This window comes from Aulonocara stuartgranti (assembly GCF_965226115.1).
Source record: "Aulonocara stuartgranti genome assembly, chromosome: 22".
Classification (NCBI taxonomy): Eukaryota; Metazoa; Chordata; class Actinopteri; order Cichliformes; family Cichlidae; genus Aulonocara; species Aulonocara stuartgranti.
Window position 1 is genome coordinate 2,338,610 of NC_138957.1, and position 10,658 is coordinate 2,349,267.

The window sequence follows — 10,658 nt, forward strand, 5'->3', positions numbered from 1 at the left end:
ATTCGGCCATAGAGTCCGTTCACTCAGCATGACAAAAATAACATCCCTCAAAAGCTGCTGGTGTCCTTCTATCGATGTTCTATTGAGAGCATCCTGTGCTTCTGCCTCTGTATGTGGTTTTCCAGCTGCACATCAGTGCAGAGGAAACCTGCTGGTCTTTAGCCTCTCTGGACGAACTGCTTAGTCTCAATGTCTCAGGAAAGCAGGAAACATCATAAAAGGCTCCTCACACTCTGCTCATCATCTGTTCCACCTGCATCAGAACAAAGACAAATAGACTGAATATCAGTTTCTACCCCGGAGCTTTGAGGGCATTGAATTACACGTAATCACCTCCAATTCAACCTGACAGGTACAGTGCAATGGATGGCATCCTGTGCAATAGTGTTTTATGTGCAATAAGGTTTTATTTATTATACTGAATGACTGTGTTCTACTTCTTTTTTATTTTATTCTTTTGTAATTACATTTAAACTTTTTCTCTTGACACCACAGGACCTGCACTTAACGTCATTGTCCTTGTTACAATGAGAATAAAGATATTCTGATATTGCAAATGAAGAGGGAAGAATCAAAGTGAAAACTGGAAATAGCGAAGAAGGTGACTGATGGGATTTATAGTTAAAACTAATCATTAAAATGACTTGGGTTAATCACATGACGCTAAGTGGTTCTTCATTTGGTCATTTGGTGCTTGAAGAAAAAACTCCCTATAAGGTGTTATCCAGCCAGCCAGACTCGGTGGCTACCTTGCGAAAATCAACAGTGAACTCCGTGCCATAACTTTAATAATCCAGGGTGGGTGGCTGCCTGTGCACAGCAACAGAGATTTGTACTGTAACTGGTGGTGTCTGAGTGGAACTGCTGAGAGAATTTCTTACTGTCCGTCACAGGCTGATTGACATTGTTTATCTAAAATTTCAGCACCTCCTCATGCTCACCAATTACAGCACCATATATGAAAATTGCTGTACAGATTGGTTCTGCTGGGTCCAGATTGATTTTGGCCTCATCGTTCTGTCACAAGGCCAGAAGGCCGGTAACTGTGGTAGACAACAGGGTCGGCCAGAAAGGGGGCAACTGTCATGGTCCCCGTGCCTCGCTGGTCGACTCTCTGTTAGGCAACATGTCTGTTTTTGTTTTCGCTCTCTCCCTCCCCCCTCTCCCCCTCTGGCTCTCTCTCTTTCGCCGCGGCGATGCTCGTTGCAGGCTCCCGCTGCTGGCCCACACACCTGCTCTCATCACCACACCGGTCGCTGAGCTGATTGCAACACTATTTAAGATGGCAGATCTACGCTAGTCTTCGCTGGATCGTTGAGCTATCAGCGTCACTCAACCTGCAAATCTGAATCTGCATCCGTGAGTTTTGTGACTATTCCTCTACAAGAGGAGCAGCAGTGGAGAGAAGTTGGATTTTGTACAGTAAGTGTGGAGCACTCCTTTTCCGACCCCTGTTTCCCCACGGAGCCTGGAGACCTGGACCCCTCTTTTCCCCTGCACATTGTATATTCACTTGGTGTTTCGTTCACTGTAAATAAACGCACTGTCTTTTGCCTAAGGAAAACCTGGCCTGCGTCCCTTTAAGAAACCTTATCAGCAACGGCAGCAATCTTCGTTTCAAGGCTATTCATTTATTTGAAAGCCTGATGCTTAACCTTGTCCACTCGAACAGATTTATTTCTTATACATCATCCAATTGGCCCTTATTCAAAGTCCCTGTGATTTTTCAGATGTTTATCTGATTTAGTGCTCAGATCAACTAATTATTGTGGGTGATTTTAACATCCCAGTAGATAATGAAATGACAGCCTCAACATGACCTTTAATCTCTTATTAGACTCAATTAGCTTTTCTCAAAAGTGTAAAAGAACCCACCCACCACTTTAAACACATTCTACTTCTTGTTCTGACGTATGACATCCAACCTGAAATGACATCTCACTAATTTAGAAGATCTTAATTTAGCCTGGAAAATAGTTTGTTGCTCTATTTAAAAAGCCCTCTGTAAAGCTAGCACAGAATACTATTCCTGACTGATTGAAAAGAATAAGAACAACCAGGTTTCTCTGCAGCTCTGCCAGGCTGACAGTCAGAGCTCTGTTTAGCCAAGCATTCCTTGAACATTAACTAGTAATGACCTTATTAATTTCTTAATTACCATCATAACCATCTCACAGACGTAACATTATGTACAGCTAGTTTCAGTACTATTTATATTGTTAGACTTTTTTTTTTTCCTCCAGTTGATCTTTCTGTAATTCCTACAAATCATCAGTGCATCTATTAGCAGGGGCGGATCTAGAGAAATTTTCTTAGGGTGGCAAAGAAATCAAATGGGGTGGCGAAATCAAAGCCTTTTTTTCACACACATATGCAGGTGGTTACATGTGGTTAAAATGATTCAAATGCAGTAAGTATACACGTTTTTCATAGAAATATAGTCTAGAACTTAATTATTGTCTGTAGCCCACATAATTACACACTTTAGTTACATAAAACATGTGAGTTTTGATGTTATGTTCTGTATAGCCTGTATAATAAATAAATATGCAGCCCAATAAGTATAAACTCCAGAAAGCTACACAACATGGGGCGCTTCATTTACAAACACAAGTCTAACTTAAGTTTCACTGTTTTTTGTTAGAAAACAGTCACATTGTTACAGCTTCAATTACACGAAATGTCAGAAATCTGCACTGTCATGAACAAAAATTTAAACCTAGTTTTTCATGATTTGTTGGATTAACCCACTGAGGTCTGAAATATAACCGGCCATTTTTGACTCCTTTTGAGTTTATTTGTATTTCACCCTCAAATTGTTTCATTTTATTTTTTTCCTGCCTTGCTTGCTATCTTTTCAGCTCAACCTCACGTGTCTGAATTTAGATGTTTTTTTCATTGACTTACTGTATTAATATTACTGATCTGAAATCATGCAAAAAAACTTAAAATCCTAGTAGTATTTTTTTACTGTGAAAAAAACACACAGACATGTTGAGTAAATTATTTTTATAACTTGAAATGCAAACATAATTTGTACATTTTGTAAACACATAGAACTATTTATCTAAAATGCAGCCAATACACCTGCCGTTTTCTTTTATTTTGTACAACCATTTAAAAATATGACTAAAACTAAAATGAGAGAACCATCAGGTGTCACAAATGTGTGCCAGTAAAACATGTTTTTCCACCAAAAGACAGAGAACAGCACAGGGACAAACCTGCAGGCCTGACAACAGGTGTATCACTGCGCTGGTTTTCTACTTGGTGACAGTGTTTACACTGCACTGTGCCTTTGTGTCATTCATTAGTGCCCTCAGTGACACACAAAACAAAGCAACGACTACACAACACACTGACTATACAATCCACACTGAACGTCACAAATCTCCCACATCTAAAAGCTTTCTCTCTCACTCGCTCGCTCTGTCTCTCTCCCAAAACAACCGAATCCCACGTGTTGATTTTTTTTAAAAATTGGTTGACATGGTGCATTTTTCCACCAATAGGAAAGAGGAGCGTTTTTGCACTGTCCTTAGAAAACGCTTAAAAAAAACAACAACAGCAAAACACACACACGGCGACAGTATTTAGAAAAAAGGATGGCTTATATATATTTTTATCATAACTCTGGATTTAGTGGCCTGTCATTAAATTTAAAGCTGGTGTAAACTTTGAAGTCCGAACTTTCAGCACTGGCTGAAGACTCAGCGTGGCTGCAGCTTGTTGCTGTGTCAGCTTAAATCAGTCATGTGATTTGGAGGTGCGGCGTGTCCGTGGACCCCAGAGGGTTAATAACACTCACCTTCATAATTTTTGTGATAAAGTTAAAATAATTCACAACTTATGATTTATAATTATAGTAATATTACTCTAAATGATGAATAATAAGTCACTGGAGATTATTATGAATTCTGACTAACACTTATGCCACGTATGTGTATAAATCATATTAAAAAAAGTTATTCCAAATGGAAACGGTGCTTTGTGACGACAGAGTATTGATGATGAAAGCTGCAGGATGTGTTGCTCGTCTAAATCTAGAATTAATCGTATCTGTATTTGTTCAATACAAAAAGGAAAAACAAAGTGAAGTTTGTTAAGTTTGCCAAGTCATTATAGTCGACTGTTCTAATGACATTGTGCACATGGATTTGCCGTAGTTGGGATGGAGTGTGGTCTGTGGCTCAGCTATGGGAGAACAGAGGGGGGGCAGTGCTACAGGAAGTGTGTGGAACATCTATTTAATGTCTCCCCTATTTATGTAGCAACATCCTGGCATCGGGTGTGGCGTGTTAGCTGCTGGTGAGAGTTGGTGGAATACGCTGGGCAGATGACGGTTGACTGTAACTGTGTCTTTGTGTGGTTTCGGGACCACATAAGAGCCTCAGTGTCCTGAGTGGACAGTTGCATGTGCATAAACCAGTAAGCACAGTGGACAGTGCCCTCAATTCCATGGGACAGGTAGCCATGAACCTAAGGAATAGGATGTGACATCATGTAGTTATTTAGTGTGGTAACATGCCAGTACATCACAGAGAAGGACACCTTGAATGCCATCTTGTTAACTGTGGAACATTTTCCACAGACTCACACGGACGACTATTTTTCTCAGACAGAGGATCAAACAGTGGGAGATCAAGGATAAGGTGAAGCGCTTGGCTACTGATGCTCAACCTAACATGATACCCTGTGCAAGGACACCACAGGCCAGGCACAGCATCTGTGTTGAACATTCCCTCAGTTTAATAGTGCACAAGTCAATTCAATGCGTGCAGATCTATTGGCAAAATAAAGGAAGATGATAGCAGATCAGATCGTTTATGCCAGACGCAAGAGTCGGTGTGCTGACCAACACATAAATTACTCATAGAAGTAGAGACCAGATGAAAGATCACCCAATTAATATTACACTGCCTCTTCGAACAGTGTGAAGCTAACAGCTGGTTGTCTGGTGTTTAAATGCTGTTTCTTATGGCAGGACTAGTTATAAATGAATATATAATTCATTCCTACTAAAAATCTTCCCAGGGGGTTCTGGAGTTCTTGAGCAGCTTCCATGGGAACTTAACATAAAGGAATAATTTGGATGGTCGTCAGCCTGCCTTCAGTATAAACACACTTTCTGCCCTCTGTCGATGTATCTCAATTCAAATCATATTCTGACTGTCAGCTGAAGCTTATTTTACAGTAACTGTATTGCTGGAAAAAAGCTTGTACTGGTTAATTTCCTGTGTACTGCTAACCAGTAACATCCCAGCAATGAATCTAGGCAAGGCAAGGCAAGTTTATTTGTACAGCACAATTCAACAACAAGGTGATTCAAAGTGCTTTACAGAGACATTAGAAACAAAAACAAATAAAAAGCATGATTTAAAATTGAATAAAACAAGCAAATAAACTAACTAACTAATTAACAAACAAACAAACAACAGTATATAAAATCAAAACAGATAAAATCAAAACAGATAAAATCAGAACAGTAGATAAAATCAGTAGTTAAATGTAAGTTTTGAAATTTAAGCTTAAAGTGTGGATTTGGTGCTTTATTCAAATGCAGCTGAGAACAGGTGAGTCTTCAACCTGGATTTAAATAAACTGAGTGTTTCAGCTGATCTGAGGCTTTCTGGGAGTTTGTTCCAGATATAAGGAGCATAAAAGCTGAATGCAGCTTCTCCGTGTCTGGTTCTGACTCTGGGAACTGATAAAAGACCGGATCCAGATGACCTGAGGGATCTGGAAGGTTCATACTGGGTCAGGAGGTCACTGATGTATTTTGGTCCTAAACCATTCAGAGCTTTATAGACCAGCATCAGAACTTTAAAGTCTATCCTCTGACGGACAGGCAGCCAGTGTAAAGACCTCAGAGCTGGACTGATGTGGTCCACTTTTTTGGTCTTAGTGAGGACTCGAGCAGCAGAGTTCTGAATGAGCTGTAGTTGTCTGACTGATTTTTTAGGTAGACCTGTAAAGATGCTGTTACAGTAATCAAGCCTACTAAAGATGAATGCATGGACTAGTTTTTCCAGGTCCTGTTGAGACATCAGATCTTTTATCCTTGATATATTCTTGAGGTGATAGTAAGCTGATTTTGTTATTGTCTTAATGTGTTTTTCTAAGTTTAGGTCTGCATCCATCACTACACCCAAATTTCTCGCCTGGTTTGTGGTTTTTAGATGTATAGATTGAAGTTCTCTGGTGACCTGTAATCGTTTTTCTTTGGCGCCAAAGACTATTACCTCAGTTTTGTTTTTGTTTAGCTGGAGAAAATTGTGGCACAACCAGTCATTGATTTCCTCAATGCATTTACCAAGAGCCTGTACAGGGCCTCGGTCTCCTGGTGACATTGTGATATATATTTGTGTGTCATCTGCATAGCTGTGATAGTTTATTTTGTTGTTGTTTATAATCTGTGCCAGTGGGAGCATGTAGATGTTAAACAGAAGGGGTCCCAAGATGGAACCTTGGGGAACTCCACATGTGATACTTGTCTGCTCGGATGTGAAGTTACCTGTTGATACAAAGTATTTCCTGTTTTCTACGTATGTTTTGAACCAGTTTAGTACAGTTCCTGAAAGACCTGTCCAGTTCTCCAGTCGTTTGAGTAATATGTTGTGGTCGACTGTATCAAATGCTGCACTGAGATCCAGTAAAACTAGGACTGACATTTTTCCACTGTCTGTATTCAGACATATGTCATTAAACACTTTGGTCAGAGCGGTTTCAGTGCTGTGGTTCTGTCTAAAACCTGACTGGAAGGCATCGTAGCAGTTATTCTGTTTTAAGAAGTAACTGAGCTGTTGAGAAACTGCTTTTTCAATGATCTTACTTAAAAACGGGAGATTTGAGATCGGCCTGTAGTTGTTCATTTGTGTCTTGTCAAGATTGTCCTTTTTCAGTATAGGTTTGATTACAGCAGTTTTTAGTGATTCTGGAAACACACCTGATAATAAAGAAAAGTTGACGATCTGTAACAGGTCTGACTCTAAAGTCTTTGAGACCTTTTTGAAAAAACTTGTTGGCAGGACATCTAAACAGCAGGAGGAGGAGTTCAGTTGACCTAAGATGTCCTCCAGGTCTTTGCTGTTAATAGGTTGAAACTGTTTCATGGTGTTTAAACAGTTTTTTGGTGGACACAGTACATATCCTGGATCTGCTGTTGATGTACCAATTGCTTGTCTAATTTTTTGGATTTTGTCTGTGAAGAATTTGGCAAAGTCATTGCAGGCCATGGTTGAATGAAGTTCAGCTGCCACTGGCACAGGAGGGTTTGTTAGCCTGTCAACTGTAGAAAATAAGACCCGAGCATTATGGCTGTTTTTAGTGATGATGTCAGAGAAGTAGGACCTCCTTGCATCCCTCAGTTGTAAATTATAATTGTGAAGTTTCTCTTTATAAATGTCATAATGAACCTGGAGGTTTGTTTTTCTCCATCTGCGCTCAGCTTTCCTACACTCTCTTTTTTCGTTTTTCACCAGTGTGGAGTTTCTCCATGGAGACTTTTTCCTTCCAGAGATAACCTTCACCTTAATGGGAGCAATAGTGTCCATTACATTTAACATGTTAGCATTGAAGCTATTGACGAGCTCATTGACTGAACCTCTGGGCAGGTCAGGTGTTAATGGGAAGACCTGGTTAAAAATTGCACTACTGTGTTCAGTTATACACCGTTTTGTTATCACTGTTGTTGATATATTTATGTGGGCTGAGATTTTACTTTCAAAGAAAACACAGTAATGATCAGACAGGCCCACATCAGACACAGTAACCTTTGAAATGCTCAGGCCCTTGGAGATCAGTAGGTCAAGAGTGTGTCCTCTATTATGTGTGGCCTCTGTTACATGCTGAGTCAGCCCAAAGTTGCCCAGAGTGTTACTCAGGTCTTTAGTCCCTTTGTCCTGAGGGTTGTCCACATGAATGTTAAAATCCCCAACAATAATTACACAGTCAAAATCAACACAGATCACAGACAGCAGTTCACTGAGGTCATTAAAAAAGTCTGTGCAGTATGTGGGAGGCCTGTAAACATTAAGAAACACAACTTTGGATGGGGCCTTCAGCTGTAAAGCCACATATTCAAAAGACTGAAAACTTCCAGGAGATAGCTGCTTACATTGAAATGATTCATTAAATAAGACAGCAACCCCTCCTCCTCTCCTGCTCGCCCTGACCTCACTGATAAAACTGTAGTTAGGAGGGGTCGTCTCGATGAGAACAGCTCCACTGTTACTTTGGTCCAACCAAGTTTCAGTTAAAAACATAAAATCAAGGCTGTGCTCAGTGATTAAATCATTAATTAAAAATGTTTTCCCAGCTAGAGATCTAACGTTTAATAAAGCCAACTTAAGTGTTTTAGAGGTATTACTTGTCCCCTCGTGTTTGGGAGCAGTCTGTGGCACACAAGGTATGTTTACTATGTTTAAAGATCTTTTAGAGTGCAGCTCTCTGTGTTTTGACCAGGCCACATGTCTCCTGTCACCTAAAAGTACAGAGATTTTAAAGCCTTCTGGTAAACAGGGTCCCAGCTTCTCCTGGGAAAAGTCATCACTGCCATAATCCTCACAGCCCGGACCCTTCACACATCACACATCAGACTGCGGAGACAGAGCATGAAGAGGAACTAAGGGGGGCGAGGCTGGGCAATGTGACTTCGATTGCTCTGTTGAGGGTGGGGCTCGATGGCGAACCTTTGGCCGCTCTGGTGGGGGGTTTATGGGGGACAAAGAGGGATTGGGCCGGGGGGTAGATCTGAGCCCAGCATTACGTTCAATGAAGAAACAAACTTCTTTTAAAAAGAGCCAATTTACTGATCAGACCTAAAATAGTGTTAATCAATCTCTGTCCAGATGGAGTCACACGACAGTTTTCCAAAGAGACATTTGAGTGATTTATCGACTGTATGTAGCCTTGAGTTTGTCTTTCTTACTGACAAACAAAAGCTGGACTCTGTGGACTTCATTATGCTAGCTTCAGTTAGGTTTTGTGTGTTTTACCCCTTTTTGTGTTAAATAAAAAATCTTCTTTTTTGTCCCCCACATGTGTGGATGTAAATGTTTAAAGGCAACAGTGAAGCACTGAGCTCGACGTCACCTTTAAAAGGACTTCGTTAAACTCTTAATTCTGATGATCATGTGTGAAAAGTCATTATGGCTGAATTATTTTAGCAGTCGTCTTTGGGCTGATGTACGTTTACTTAGGACGATGGATAATAACAGACTCGTGTGCTTTGCTGTTTTCATTGTGTTATGATGTGTGACTTTGGTCTTGCTTTGTTTTTAGACTGCAGCCAAACAGCAAAATTAACTGTTTATCTTGGAGGGTAAAGCAGAAGGAATCTTTCCTTAAATCAGCTTTCACAGGTTTAACAGTCGGTCTGTGTCTGTGGGAAAAGGCGACCATGACATTTGTGAGATGCACGTTTATGAAAATGTCATTTCTCAGCTACCTGTGTGAGCGTGGCAGCGCTGTTAGGTCAGTGAGCGGCTCCTGCTTTTGGTTTGTTTATTTCCTTGTTAATAAAACTGAATATTTTATGGATGTTTGGATGTTTAGAGACAACAGACTTGATTCATTTGCTACTGTTGGAGGTGCTGCGAGTTTTCAGTAAGCTAAATCAGATTAAAACCTATCTGAGTTCCAGCTGGTCTCAGGATAGAGATGCTTTAGTCGGCTATACTTTGTTTGAAAATTCATAACCAAAGGATCACTTAAGGTATGTTTCTCCCACTGAAAACGCTACGAGCAGATGAACAGAATCAACTTTTTGGGATCTGTATCCATAATCTCTGGACATACTGATTTGTTTTCGATGTAGCACCTCTTTTATTTAACCTGCATTATAAACTGCAGATAATGAAATCCTCTTTATTTGAAAAAAATTCTTTAAACTATTTTTGTTCTGTTTATTTAGTGAATAAACAGTTTGAACAAGAGCGGTATCGTGGCATTGGCAAATCATATTTAAAACAACTGTGATGAAGTTTATTTGACCTTCATATATAATCCAAGGGAAAGATTCTCTGTAGTAATGATCTCTGTCTGTCTGTGTGTTCCTGTGGCTGGCAGACGGGAGGTCATCTCCCAGTAAACTGACCATACAGTCAGTTTGGACACAGGACGACCCCAGATGTTGGCAAACATACAGTCAGTCGTGACAGAAGCGCTCTGTGCTCGACCACAGATTCAAACACCAAACATGTTATAATTGTGTTTGAATGAATTCAAATCAGCTTATTTACAAGAGGTTTTTATACATTTGAATAAATATCTTGTTTTTAATACACTTTATATTAATGTACAGTAATGCTGCTGTGAGAAGTGCTGATAGTTTTTAATAGAAGGCCTACAGCACAAAAATGTTTACTTCTCACTGTTATGTTGTAGAATCCACTTAATCATGAAGTGCTGTGTCCTGTCGACTGTAAGGTTTTTTACATTTATGAAACAAACTATAATTTAGGGCTCATGAACTGTCAGGTAAATGTCTCATAACATCAGGAGCAAATGTCATATCAGAGGGATTAAGCGAATAAATGTGAGTCCTAGGCACAAGATGAAAAAGAGCTTCCAAAAGTCATTGATGAACAAACACTGGGCACTAAAGTGGCATCCTCTCTGCGATGGGGTGTGGTTTGCAGCTCAGCAGCAGGGGAGGG